Source organism: Rana temporaria (assembly GCF_905171775.1).
Source record: "Rana temporaria chromosome 2 unlocalized genomic scaffold, aRanTem1.1 chr2h, whole genome shotgun sequence".
Classification (NCBI taxonomy): domain Eukaryota; kingdom Metazoa; phylum Chordata; class Amphibia; order Anura; family Ranidae; genus Rana; species Rana temporaria.
The window spans coordinates 315,503-329,440 of record NW_024404413.1 but is presented as its reverse complement, the minus strand read 5'-3'; the positions used below and the strand labels follow the sequence as shown (position 1 = coordinate 329,440).

The 13,938-nt window shown below is 43.8% G+C and overlaps 1 long non-coding RNA gene across 1 annotated transcript; it reads left to right on the top strand.

The window, feature by feature from the left end:
- The first annotated feature begins 8,093 nt into the window (after positions 1–8,093).
- LOC120921603 lies at positions 8,094–10,494 on the top strand. The gene is made up of 4 exons (XR_005744917.1): positions 8,094–8,203; positions 8,297–8,425; positions 9,991–10,222; positions 10,455–10,494. It is a non-coding gene; the product is annotated as an uncharacterized LOC120921603 (long non-coding RNA).
- The last annotated feature ends 3,444 nt before the right edge of the window (positions 10,495–13,938 follow it).

Sequence of the window (13,938 nt, the reverse complement as noted above, 5' to 3'; positions counted from 1 at the left end):
AGATGGCGTCCCCTCGTCGTGCGCTGATGTGGGATATCCGGAAACAAATTCATCTGCTGAGTAAAGAACAGCTGTATAGCCTCGCTATTACGCTGGATGATGAAAGAGACGTGGACATTCCATCAGTGACTGGTGCAAGCGAAATGGAATTCGTTGAATTTATTGTAGACTACATGAGAAGTGATCAGCTGGCGAAGTTAGAAGATCAAGGCATGTCTTACCTGCTCATCATCCAAGACAAGATCGATGAACTAAAACTCAATAAGGAAAGTACACCAACTGTGAACATTGCAACCACTGCTAAAGAAATGAGTAGTGGGACTGCAAGGACTGAACAGGGATCGGAGGTGGTGAGATTAACTGATGTTGTTGCTTTATTGCCACGTAGGGAATTCAAAATGCATGGTGGTGTAATTTCAGATCATGGTTCGGACATGAGTTACAGTAGCGTGTGCCGTCAGATTGACGAGGGTCTAAGTGAAAAATTCCCTGAATCTGAAATTATATGCACAGTGTTGAGGATAATCAAACCTGGTAATTTTAAAGATATGTTGACTGACAAAGAGGATCTGACTGTTGTTGAATTGAAAAAGTTTTTGAAGTCACATATGAGAGAACGAAGTGGTACTGAGTTATTTCAGGAACTTAGCAATGCTACACAGCAAGAAAAAGAGACAGCACAACAATTTGTTTACAGGCTAGCAGGGTTAAAACAAAAAATTCTGTCTACATCACAACATGATAGGCTAGAGTTTAACTATGACAAAAAACTAGTGCAAGGCGTATTCCTTCATACACTGTATCAGGGACTAAACGAGAAAAATTCTAATGTCAGAAGAGATATCAAGCCTTACGTGTCTGATTTGACAGTAACTGATGACTTTGTCATAGAGCAGGTCACCAGATCAGTTGATGAAGAAACAGAAAGGCAGAGACGCTTAAACAGTGCACCTAAACATAAACATCTTACTGTTCATTCTTCACAGACACCAGGGAATAGTGAAAAAGAAACAGTGCAAAAGAGAGTTGAGGGAGATGCTAGAGCAAATCACACTGCACTAATGGAACTAACAACACAGGTTTCGGCTCTCACGAAGAACCTGGAGAAGATGATGAAGCAAACTCCTGTTGTGGAAAACCGAATGACTAAGCCACTAACCAATGTTCAAGTTCCAGAGACAGCTCATTGCAAGCCCAGGTGTGATGATTGCATCAAACGAGAGAGTCAGAACTGCTACCATTGTTTCTACTGTGGTTGGACAGGACACAGAGCAGTTGATTGCTTGAAGAAAAGAAGGCAGTCGGGAAACGACAGACGGTCACTGGGAAAGGGACAACCAGTGACCACCTCAAATAATCTGTCCCATGCTAAGATAAATAGGGTATTCACCCACCAGTCAACTAGAACACTCCCAAAAGAGAATGGATGCTCCAAACAACGCGTAGCACAATTAATTGGAGGAAAATGCCTATTGTCTTGTCGGATGAATGGTGTTCCGGTTGACATGTTGATGGACACAGGAGCTCAGGTCAGCATTGTCGGGAAGGCATGGTTAGAAAAGTTCCTACCCGGTGTCTCTATTAGACACATACAAGATTTACTTTGTGACGACAACTTATCCATTACAGCTGCAAATGGTTCTATCATTCCATTCTTTGGATGGATTGAAGTCCTCCTGGAATTCGAAAGTAGTGGACATGGAAACTCAGCCATCCATGTGCCAATACTGGTGAGCGACTGCTGTAACGACAATCCACTTCTTGGATTTAATGTTATCGAAGAATTGATTAGAGAAAACCGTGACCGATCAAACAGCACCCAAAACCTGACTATCTTGCTAAGTGAAGCCATGAAAGTAAGACAGAGCGTAGCGAATAACATTGTCAATGCTGTCAGTCAAGCAACTGACCCAGGAGAAATATCCGATAGTCGTGTGGTCAAAGTGGGGAAGAAAGGACTCCAGATCAAAGGAGGCGAGCTTGGTGAAGTCAAATGCAGAATTAGAGCATGGCCGAAAGGAGGAATCATGCCATTTGAACCACTTCCAGAATATCCAGTTGAAGAAGGACTTGAACTATTTCCTTCAGTGGTAGATGTACCAAGCGGTTTCTCTAAACTAGTGAAGATACCCATACTAAACCGTGCTGAACATGATATCTACCTTCCGCCCAGAACAGTATTGGGTACCATTTCTCCAGCAGCTGAGATTCTACCGTTTTCTCCAAATAAAGGCGATGAAAAGGGAATTGACCAGAAGAAAATAATGTTTCATGTAAACCAGTTGAATCAAGTGAACGCTGAAAATCAGCTACCCACTAACGAATTTGTTAAGTGGCACCCACCTGTCAATTTGGATAATCTCTCAGAAGAAGAACAAGAGATAGCGAGACAAATGTTATATGACGAATCAGATGTCTTTGCTCGAGATGAGGGAGACATAGGAAGCATTCCAAACCTGAAACTGAAGATAAATCTGAAAGATGAAACTCCTGTCCAGAAACGCTACAATTCGATACCAAAACCCCTATATCAGGAAGTGAAAGAATATGTCCAAAACCTTCTTGACCAAGGTTGGGTAACGAAATCTTCTTCCGCATACTCGTCACCAGTTGTCTGTGTTCGAAAGAAGAACAGGAGCCTACGACTATGTGTGGACTTTAGGGAGTTAAACCGGAAGACTATTCCAGATCGACATCCACTACCTAGAATACAAGATCTGCTGGATAGCTTAGGAGGATTTACATGGTTCTCAATCCTGGACCAGGGTAGTGCGTATCATCAAGGCTTTGTGCATGAAGACTCCAGACACCTGACAGCTTTCAGCACCCCCTGGGGACTCCTGGAGTGGAATCGCATTCCGTTCGGATTAACTAATGCCCCAGCAGCTTTTCAGAGATGCATGGAGAATGTACTAGAGGGCATCAGAGACAAATGTTGTTCTCCATACCTGGATGACGTACTTTGCTACTCCAAAACTTTTCAGGAGCATGTCGATGATCTTAGGCAAGTGCTTAGTCGAATGCGCGAGCATGGTATCAAACTTAGACCGAAGAAGTGTGAACTCTTTAAACGACAGATTCGATACCTTGGGCGAATGGTGTCAGAAGAAGGCATAAAAATTGACCCAAATGATCTTGAAGCGGTATTGCAGTTGAAAAGGAAAGAACCAAAAACAGTTGGAGGAGTCAGAACTTTGTTAGGATTCCTGAGCTACTACAGGTCCTTCATTCAAGATTTCTCTCGACTTGCTAAACCACTGTATGAACTTTTGCAGAACACTGAGAAAGAATCTGCTACATCCAGCACCAAAAACCGGCGCGGGGAACCGACAAAGAGATACGGGAATAAAACACAAGTGCCATCTAAAACACCGATCCAATGGACACCCAAACATCAAGCTGTGGTAGTCAGATTGGTGGACATGCTAACCAATCCACCAATACTAGCATACCCTGATTTTGACTTACCCTTCATCTTACACACTGATGCTTCCAATGAAGGCCTAGGTGCTGTACTGTACCAACGACAAGGAGAACACCTTCGTGTTATTGGATTTGGCTCCAGAACATTGACCCCAGCGGAACGCAATTACCATCTCCACTCTGGTAAACTTGAGTTTCTAGCTCTCAAGTGGGCAATCTGTGACAAATTCAGAGATTACCTGTATTACGCTCCAACATTCACAGTCTATACAGACAACAACCCATTGACATATGTCTTGAGTACCGCCAAACTGAATGCTGTGGGTCATCGCTGGGTTGGTGAGCTGGCCGATTTCCACTTCGATATCAAGTACAGGCCAGGTAAACAGAATGCTGACGCGGATACACTGTCACGATTTCCGGTGGAACTCACTGAGAATCTGAGTGAGTACACAGAGCTTGTACCATTCGAGGTTGTGTCAGCTATGTGGCAAGGGAGCAAAGCTGTCAACGAAGAAGAGGTACCATGGGTGGCCTCATTGACTCTTCACTCAGAAAGTGATGTGGCAGAAGAATTGCTGAAAGGATGGACAATCTGCCCAATGACTCAGGAGAATATCAGAGCATTACAAGAAGACGATACCAACATTAGAGAAGTGGTCTGGCTTAAGGAGAACAATTGGACTCCAAACCACAAAGAAAAGGAGAGTATGACCAGTAAAACAAGACGTCTGATACACGAATGGAACAAACTCATAGTGGAGGAAGGAATCCTATATCGACACTCTGGAACCCGAAAACAGCTAGTTCTACCAGAAAAGCTAAAACCATTGGTCTTAAGAAGCCTTCACGATGACATGGGTCACATTGGCACTGACAAGGTAATCCACCTAGCACGTGAACGGTTTTACTGGCCATTTATGCAAAGAGACATTGATGAATATGTGCTGAAGACGTGTAACTGCATCAAACAAAAGCGTCCAAATATCCCAGAAAGAGCACCTATGGGTGGGATTACTACCAGTTCACCCTTGGAGCTAGTATCCATTGATTACCTCCACTTGGAGAGAAGCAAAGGAGGATATGAGTATATACTCGTAATGGTAGACCATTTCACACGCTTTGCACAAGCGTATCCAACTAAGAACAAATCTGGAAAAACGGCAGCAGAAAAGATCTTTCAAGATTTCATACCACGTTTTGGATATCCAGAGAAACTCCACCATGATCAAGGAAGAGAATTTGAAAACAACTTGTTTCAGACATTGCAACGATTGGCAGGGATTTCTCATTCAAGAACTACCCCATACCATCCACAGGGTAACCCAGTGGAGAGACTGAACCGTACTTTGTTACAGATGCTTCGTACCTTAGAGGAAGAGAAAAAGACAGATTGGAAAGAACATCTTCCACACATGGTTCATGCATACAATTGCACCAGGCATGAAGCCACTGGATACTCGCCATTCTTTCTATTGTATGGGAGAGCTCCTCGTTTGCCGATTGACCTAATGCTCAATCTAAATTTGGAAAAGGAATCAGAAAGTCAACCAACATTTACTCAGAAATGGGCATCCAGAATGCAAGAAGCTTACAAGATCGCATCCGAGAATAGCCAAAAATCATCTGCCAAAGGGAAGAAGTACTATGACAAGAAGATAAAAGGAGCACCTCTCCAACCGGGTGATCGGGTCTTAGTACGAAATCTCTCTGAAAGAGGAGGTCCTGGTAAACTTCGTTCATACTGGGAAGAATCAGTACACAAAGTAGTAGAAAGAATCAAAGATGGGCCTGTGTACAAAATTCAGCCTGAAAGTGGTAAAAAGACTATTCGAGTACTGCACAGAAATCTGTTACTACCAGTAAATGACCTACCCATTGAAAGACACATTCCAAGAGTACCGATGAACAAAAGACAATCAAGTAACAGGAAAGAGACTAGCATGGATCTGAACCAGGAGAAGGAAGGTTCCGATGATGAAAGATGGTATTATTCTTATGTACCGGAGACTACAGAAAGTCATGATCACGTTGTGCCTCAAAAAAACTCTCAAAACGTACAGAAACCGCCATTAAGAATTTCTGCTCCAGAGTTCTATCCTACAACTACCACACCCAATCTTGAACAAGAACAAAATGATGGAACAGTAGTTGGCGACCAAGTTTGGGCTTCAGACATGGTGGAACTAGACACTGCAGAGTTACACCCATTAAGTCAAGACTTACCGGTGAGCCAAGATATGCTAATAGAGAATGATGTTGATGGAGAAGACTCAACTCCTGTAAGAAGATCTACCAGGCAAACTAAGTCTAAAGAGATCTTTACATATGATACACTAGGTCAGCCAACCTACAGACCAAGTCAGGTTCACACCGTACAAACTCCTACAATGCTAGCTACTCCCATGACATACCAGGTAGTTAACATAGCTCCGTGGTGGCAGCAAGTACCTATTTGGGTTTCTTAAATCACTCAATAGAGTTCAGAGTACAATTCAGTGTAATGTCAGGAGCCATTAACTAAAGGAGGGGAGAGTGTGACGGGCTGGGGTATCACATGAAAGACAAAACAGGCACCCCATAGCCTACATTCATTTATTTTTATTGTTATTTTTTGATATCCTGCTATTCTATAAAACAACCAGTAGATGGCAGAGAGGGTACCCGAACAGAGTCTATATAAGACCACATGCACCATGTGACTAAGTGAAACTCATTTTAGTCATAAAGAAGCATGGTCATATATTTTCCTGTTCGTGTATTTTTGTAGGTATGTACTTTAAACCATTCTCATTCTTACTAAACTGTACTAGAAAGATTCCTAAACATCTAGAGCAGTTGCAGGAGAAAGTTTTAGTAGATTTTGTGCAATAGTTTGGCTGTAATTAGACTTTCAAAGCAGCATGTGTTGAGAGCAGTGAAAATAGCGAAAAACCCTAGGACTATTGTACTGGTCAGAGTAACTGTTTATTGCAAGCACTAGACTGTTATATATGGGTATATTTCAACCTGATTTATGCAAAGTTATATATATTAGAAGCACATGGTAAAATTATATTATTAGCCACATGGACAGGTTATACACTGCTTGTACATTTATGCAAGGTGCGCCATCTAGTGGTCAAAAGAGAAAATTGCTTCAGGATTTATATTTATAAGCAATGCAGTGTAACTCTCATTATGACACAGCTAAAGTGTGCCATAGAGATAAAGATAAGTGTCTATAACACAGAATAAAAGGGAAATGTATGTTTATTAAAATATAATGGTATTCATTGTTGCAGCTATGTTTTAAAGTATTTCAGTCCAATCTGTACTGTTGTTATGTTAGCGATTATAAACATGTAACTATAAAAAACTGTATGTATTGTTATGTAAAAGTGAAACTCATTTTAGTCATAAAGAAGCATGGTCATATATTCTCCTGTTCGTGTATTTTTGTAGTACCCGCCGAGATGATCACATCACATCAGTACGTCTACAATCATCGGTTCCCTTAATCTATATTTTGGGACCGGTAACACAAACTACCCCTTTACAAACTAAAGCCGAGGAACCTGTCCTCCAGCGAAAATGAGGCATTGTCCGCTCTTGCGGACAATGCCTCATTTATAGTCAAACCCTCAGACAAAGGGGGTAACATTGTCCTCATGGACAATTGTGACTATATCACCATGTGTGAAACTATTTTGGCCAATACTAATTGGTACAGATTTCTGTCTTGTCTATTCGCCAATACCTGGCTAATTTTTACACACTTGTGGATGTGACCTATGCTCTTTGTCCGCCGTTTGTTATCTGTCACCCTGTTATTTCATGCTTTTTTAGAATAATACTTTAATTAATTTGGAATATACCTGTAGTACACATGTACATAAGGACAAGTATGGGATGTCAATTATGTTTAGAATATACATGTATGTTGTGATAGGGTCACCAGTGTTTTTGTAATTATGTGTATTAAAATATGGAACTGTATATATTCTTAGGACTATATATGTGTTTGCTCTCATGTTTCTGAAATCTATTTATAAGTAATTCCTTTTTCCTGGAGTATTCCCTCTCCCCTTTTCCCTATGACATGTCTCTTTGTTTGGCTGGTCTAGGATGCTCCCCTCCTTTCCCCAGGTTGTGGCAGCTGCCACTCATGTGGGCGTCCCGTCCACCGCCCAGCAGGGTGAGACAATAGCGCAATTCGTTGCGCTATAGCAATTCCCCACATGATGGCGACAGTGCACGGCCGCCGCGTGTGGGGAGCGCATTCTCCCCCTGCTGGTGGCATGTACGCACCGCCCTCACACCCAGTGGCGTGCAACGCGCGTGCGCGGCGGGTCCGCGCGCATGCGGTGACGTCACATCCTCACGTGGGATGGTGGGGGCGGCGGCTGTAAGCCGACGACGCTGGCGTGCGTACACGCCGAGGAGACCACCGCCGCCATGCACCTGGCTTTACCAGGTGCGTTTTTTTTTCGTTGCGCTATAGCAATTCCCCACATGATGGCGACATTTTTTTAATTTTTTTTTTTTTTTTGGGACCCTGACCCACCAGAGTGGGTGTGGAACGTTGTGCTTGATTAGGCAGAGAGACAGATCGACCGCAGCCCCCTCAGGTGGTACTCGTTCTTTCCCCCCCCCTCCCCTCTCCACAGGTGGTACTTGTTTCTTCATTCCCTACAATTAGGCTAGATGCACTCTATTTATTCTGGCCTTACCTGCTGGTTTGGAAGGATCTTGCTTGGTACTTCCAACTACTAGCATATTGGTGGCCTCTATGCTATAGGTGAGTTTTTTTTTTGACATCCTTTTTCTGGCCAAACTTTTTGGCTTCTCTGGTTTCATTCCAAAAATGACCCTTTTTACTCTTATATTTTAGAAGGAATCACCTTGTCTGCTTGCTGCTGCTATCTATATCCCAGCAGCTTTTGTATCTGACACCAGTGATCTCTGCTCAGGAAGTCTTCTAGTTTCTTTTAATTCCCAACTGAATCTCTACAATTCAAAGGTACAGCTCCCCCTCCCCCCCACTCACCCTTATTCTTGATGCGTTTTTATCATCAGGTGTTTGCCATTCACTGTTTTATTTTGCCCAGCTGCCCTCACTTCAATATATCCTGCATTTTCCATTCCCCATGTGTCTTCACTTGTCTCCATTCCCATCCTTTTTGCTTTAGTTTATATAATTATAATTCTTTTTCTGCACTATCACCCCCCATTCCTTTTCACTACCTCTCACTTCTTCCCTCACTTCACTTCAATCTACTCTCATCACCCCCATTTCCTTCACTCCTCATTCTTTTCTTCCCTCTTACCCTCTTTTTTCTTTTTCCCTTTCCCTTTTATGTTTTTCTTCATTCTCCTTTTGTCCTTGGGGAGACCCTTGTTTCCGTATTCTAGAGATTATTATTAGGGTTGTCCCGATACCACTTTTTTAGGACCGAGTACGAGTACCGATACTTTTTTTCAAGTAGTCGCCGATACCGAATACCGATACTTTTTTTAAATGTGTCCCCAAATGCAGCCATGTCCCCCACATATGCAGCCATGTCCCCCACATATGCAGCCATGTCCCTCACATATGCAGCCATGTCCCTCACATATGCAGCCATGTCCCTCTAGCCATGTCCCTCACAAATGCAGCCATGTCCCTCTAGCCATGTCCCTCACATATGCAGCAATGTCCCTCTAGCCATGTCCCTCACATATGCAGCAATGTCCCTCTAGCCATGTCCCTCACATATGCAGCAATGTCCCTCACATATGCAGCCATGTTCCTCTAGCCATGTCCCTCACATATGCAGCCATGTCCCTCTAGCCATGTCCCTCACATATGCAGCCATGTCCCTCTAGCCATGTCCCTCACATATGCAGCCATGTCCCTCACATATGCAGCCATGTCCCTCTAGCCATGTTCCTCACATATGCAGCCATGTCCCTCTAGCCATGTCCCTCACATATGCAGCCATGTCCCTCACATATGAAGCCATGTCCCTCCAGCCATTTCCCCCATACCTTTGCCGCCGAAAGCCGCCGCCGCATGGAGAAAATCACAGCATTCATTTGAATAGCTGTTTTGCCCGCGCGTATAGACACTCCCCCTTGCTCGGAATTGGACAGATCACGATCACCCATCCAATCCCAAGCAAGGGGGAGTGTCTATACGCGCGGGAACACTACAACTATTCAAATGAAAGCTGTGATGTTCCCGCACGCCGTTTAACCTATGCGGCGGCTGGCGATGCGGCGGCTTTCGATGCGGCGGCGCGATGCGGCGGGGGTGGGGGGGGCGAAAGTATTCTATTTAGGTATCGGGGGTATTTGCCCGAGTACGAGTACTCCCTCAAATACTCGGTTCCGGTCCCGATACCGATACTGGTATCGGTATCTGGACAACCCTAATTATTATCCTATCTTAGTACTCTTGAGCACTTCTTTTCATTATAGCCTGTGACGGTTATCTACATTCACCGTCACTTCTCACCTCAGAGCCCCAATAACTTTTTAATAACTTGTGCCGACTACATATGTATGTAGACATCCAGAATATCAATTTTACTATTCTGTTTACAGGCTTCTTTATTAAACCTCCTCGTTCCACCGACGTTCCCCTACCCCTCCTGGTTTCTATATGGTCATTCCATCTTGGCCCCATAATTTTTGGGGGTGACCTCTTGTGGTGTTGAGCGGGGTGTTTCACATTATGTGGACAGCTGTTTTTTCTGCCTGGGATGGAAGCTATCCTTATTAGACCGCCTGATGCTGCCGTTTGGACTGCAGCACATCATTGAGACACATCATCAAGGTAAAGGAATTAATAATTAAAAACTAAAAATTAAAAATTAAAAAATGTATTTAAGATACTTTTGTTTGCAATGTTGCACACGAATTTGCTTAATTTTTTGACTTTTTGCTTTCATTACATCGTTTTGCACACTGCTCCTCTAGCCAAAGGGCTTTTTGTAAAACCAACAATGTATCTCTTATTACCTAAACTATGATCATGAGATGTCTAACCACTATATGTTCCTTTCCAGCCACACAAACTCTCTGAAGAAGACCTTCAAAGGTCGAAACGTTCGTTAGATTGTTTTTACTACAATGCACATTTTTGACTGTATAAACATTGTTTGTGTACTGCTTGTTATACATTTATGTAAACGCTGTTTGTGTACTTGATACAACTCATGCTCCATCCATTTATGCTACCCAATTTTTGTCCACTTTTTAACATGTGAATAAACACAACTTTTTTATTACATGGTATTACCTCTTTCCTTTTGAGCTGCGCAATAACCCCATTTGGGAAAATTCTTTTCATCAGAGGACCCAGCCACAAGCCAAGATACAGAGGTCTCATCGAGGGGTCAGAAGGCTCAGCCAGAAGCCACAGGACAGAGGTTTCACCAAGGAGTCTGAGGACCCAGCCACAAGCCAGGAGACAGAGGTCTCATCTAGGGGTCAGAAGGCCCAGCCAGAAGCCATGGGACAGAGGTCTCATCTAGGGGTCAGAAGGCCCAGTCAGAAGCCACGGGACAGAGGTCTCATCTAGGGGTCAGAAGGCCCAGCCAGAAGCCACGGGACAGAGGTCTCATCTAGGGGTCAGAAGGCCCAGCCAGAAGCCACGGGACAGAGGTCTCATCTAGGGGTAAGAAGGCCCACCCAGAAGCCACGGGACAGAGGTCTCATCTAGGGGTCAGAAGGCCCAGCCAGAAGCCACGGACAGAGGTTTCATCGAGGGGTCAGAAGGCCCAGCCAGAAGCCACGGGACAGAGGTTTCACCAAGGGGTCAGAGGACCCAGCCACAAGCCAAGAGACAGAGGTCTCATTGAAGGGTCAGAAGGCTCAGCCAGAAGCCACAGGACAGAGGTTTCACCAAAGAGTCAGAGGACCCAGCCACAAGCCAGGAGACAGAGGTCTCATCTAGGGGTCAGAAGGCCCAGCCAGAAGCCACGGGACAGAGGTCTCATCTAGGGGTCAGAAGGCCCAGTCAGGAGCCACGGGACAGAGGTCTCATCTAGGGGTCAGAAGACCCAGCCAGAAGCCATGGGACAGAGGTCTCACCAAGGGGTCAGAGGACCCAGCCACAAGCCAGGAGACAGCAGCTCATATCAGGAGTGTCAGGAGAACCCCAAACCTTAGGCCAGAGGTGGGCCATGCAGCAGAGTGCTGTGACTGAAGGCTAGAGAGCCAAGTGTTCCGAGAGAGCTGAATAACACAGACAAAGAACTGGTAAGAGGAGCAGCAGTGCTGCCAACACGTAAGCCAGGTGGCTTGGTATTTTCGTTAATGCATGTTATGTGGAAGAAACCATCTGTTTGGGCAACCGATGGCTGCCACGACCCTAAAATTACAGTTTGGACTGGCACAACTCATTCTAAATGCACCTGCTGCTTGAGTTTAATCCCCCAATCTCACAATATTGAGGGAGAGTAACTAAAACTGGTGTACACAGAATCTGATGCAGATCTGTATGGTAACCAATCAGCTTCTAGGCTTTATTTTCACAGCCTAATTGAACAAACTGAAGTTAAGGCCTGAATATCGACTGGTTCAACAGAAACCGGCCAACATTCGGCCCATGTGTACATCAACCTATTTGACAGACGCCAGCTTAACGTCTGGCTTCTGTCGAATATGCATGCATTAAAACCAGCATGCGATCGGCTGCCAGTGCTGACCGGTGTGCTCTGGTGGGGGGCAGTCCCTCTTTTAGAAGACAATAGCCCGGCGGGGAGATCCCTGTAGTAACTTAGTATAGTTAGTACAGCAAGATCCTCCCGAGCGCCTCAGTTTTTTTTCATTCAGCCCGCTGGGTTAGACAGGCTTTAGAAGCTGATTGTAAGGCCATTGAGTCATGCAAGAATCTGATAATGTGTTATGGAAAATTGTATTAAAGAAGTCTACTGTAATTTTCTCCCAGTGTCCCCAATACTGTTTGTTTACTGTCCACTGAAGAGTGAGACTCATTTAAAGAGGCCACAATAATTTCTTTAGAGGACCAAAATTGTAAGTATTTAGAACTTTGGGTGCAAATGCCCCCGATGACGTCAATTGTGACAAAACGTGTAGGAAGGAGCTTACGCTGGTGACGTCGCCACGCGTACTTGAACCAGGACATTGTCAAATCTATTACTGGAAACTGTATTTTTTATTATTTAAGTGCTCCTTCATGTTATTAATCTTGACAGTGGCTAGCTTCTTGTATATTTAATAAATTGGTATACAGTTTTACCCTATGTGGGTCCCCCCCCCCGTTCTGTTCTTTTGTATGGTATGATGGAGCACCCCATGTTGTTGCTTGGGAGACGATGGAGAGGAGAGAAAGGTTCCCATCACAGATGATACATTAGTTGACACAGCGTTCTTGACTCTTTTTAAACAAAGGGTCCATGTGTTCTGGTAAGAGTCCATTCTGACTTAAGGTGGAAGTACACTTATGCCGTGTACAGACGATCGAAAATTCCCGACAAGGAAACCGTGGATTTTTTTTCCGACAGAATTTTGGCTCAAACTTGTGTTGCATACACACGGTCACACAAAATTTCATCCATCAAGAACGCGTGATGTACAACACTACGACGAGCCGAGAAAAATGAAGTTCAATGCTTCTGAGCATGCGTCAACTTGATTCCAAGCATGCATGTTTTTTTTGTGCGTCAGGAATTGCATACAGACGATCGTATAATTTCCAACCAGAACTTTTCTTGTCGGAAAAATTGAGAACAAGCTCTCAAATTTTTGTTGTCGGAAATTTAGACAGAAAAAGTCCAATGGAGCCACACAAAATCTCACATCAGACTTTTCTTGTCGGAAATTCCGACCGCGTGTACGCGGCATTAGGTCTGGATTGGAATGTTTTCTTCACATCTGATTTCTTCACCTTTTTTGGATGTATTTGGGACTTTTAACATTCTTTTTTTAGTTTGATTTCTTCACATCAGATTTCCTCACCACCATCGGATTTTTTTGGGACTGATAATATAAATTCTTGGGGGGTTTTCTTTTTCAATGTTTTCACAGTGATTCATTGCATTGAGAATTAAGCAGGCCATACACGGTCGAATTTCCAACAAATTTTCTTTTCTAAATCAGAAAGTTTGTTTCTTTTTTGTGCTCCGATTTTGTGTTTTTTGAAATTCGGCCGTCCAAACCTTCATGTTGCCGGGAATATTCTTTCATCTCCGGGAATCTTTTTTTCTCTCCGGGAATCTTCTTTTCTCCCCGGGAATTTCATTTTCTCTCCGGGAATCTTCTATTCTCTCCGGGAATCTTCTTTTCTCTCCGGAAATCTTCTTTTCTCTCCGGGAATATTCCTTTCTCTCCAGGAATCTTCTTTTCTCTCCAGCAATATTCTTTGCTCCCTGGAAACTTCTTTTCTCTCCAGGCATTTTCTTTTCGCTCCAGGAATCTTCTTTTCTCTCCAGGAATTTTACTCTCCGGGAAACTTATTTTCTCTCTGGGTATATTCGTTTCTCTTCGGGAATATTCTTTTCTCTCCGGGTATATTCTTTTCTCTCC